The sequence below is a fragment of the Nannospalax galili genome, unplaced genomic scaffold (genome assembly GCF_000622305.1).
Source record: "Nannospalax galili isolate Female #2095 unplaced genomic scaffold, S.galili_v1.0 C48381293, whole genome shotgun sequence".
In the NCBI taxonomy this organism is placed as follows: Eukaryota; Metazoa; Chordata; class Mammalia; order Rodentia; family Spalacidae; genus Nannospalax; species Nannospalax galili.
In genome coordinates this window covers 1-907 of record NW_008466851.1, presented here as the reverse complement: position 1 = coordinate 907, position 907 = coordinate 1, and the positions used below count along the sequence as shown (strand labels likewise).

Here is a 907-nt window from a genome sequence, read left to right as displayed (position 1 = left end):
TTTCATTCACTTTGGTGGTGAGTTCTTTGGCCTTTGCCTTTTCCAGCTTGGCAATGTGAGCCACAGATTTTGGACCCAGGATGTTGCCTCCCCAGTGATGCTGAATCACATCATATCTATCATTGTAATTGGTCTTGATGGCTTCCACCAGTTTAGCCAGAGCACTTTTGTCTTCCAAATTGGCCTGTATGAAGTGCACATCTTCCTGTGGACCAGCTGCCCCAGACTGGCCTTCCCCTTGATGATACAGTAGGGGACCCTTATCTTGCGACACAGGGCAGACTATCAGCTCGATGGACTCTATGTCCTGGGTGATCACCACCAGCTGAGCCTTCCTGTTCTCCCTCAAGGTGGTGATGGTGTTGACCCCTGCTCATAGGGCAGAGGGTCTCTTCGTGGGGACTTCCCCTTTGCCAGAAGCCTTCTTTTCAGCTTGGGCCAGAAGCCTCTGCTTCTTCTCCTGCTTTATCTCTGGCTGGGACTTGTGTGCAGCTTGAGCAGCTGGGTAGCTGTTTGACCGTCCAGGGCCTGAGTGAATTGGTTGATCGCAGGGGGCACTTTCAGCCGCTTATAGAGGATAGCTCTTTGTAGTAGGGTCAGATGTAGTAGAGCCATTTGATGAAGCAAGTGAGGTCTCTTTTGGGCCGGATGTCCTGTCCAATGCCAAAGTTCTTAGGCCTTTTCTCGAACAGAGGATTCACCACCTTCTTGGACTGCTGCTTCTTCACCATGGCAGGGGCCAGGGCCACCTTCTTCTTCTTGGCCTTCTTTCCTTTCCTCTCCACCTTGCTCGGCTGGAGAAGAACAATAGCTATTCTTAATGTTTCTTATTTCCTTCAACACCATCTAGGGGTGGGCTGCATACTTCAGCACCACCAGAGAACGACAGCTCCTTTAGCACCATCTA

General features: G+C 50.8%; 1 pseudogene; it reads right to left on the bottom strand.

The window, feature by feature from the left end:
- Window positions 1-10: 10 nt before the first annotated feature.
- On the bottom strand, window positions 11-794 carry LOC103728293 (annotated as a pseudogene).
- Window positions 795-907: the final 113 nt, after the last annotated feature.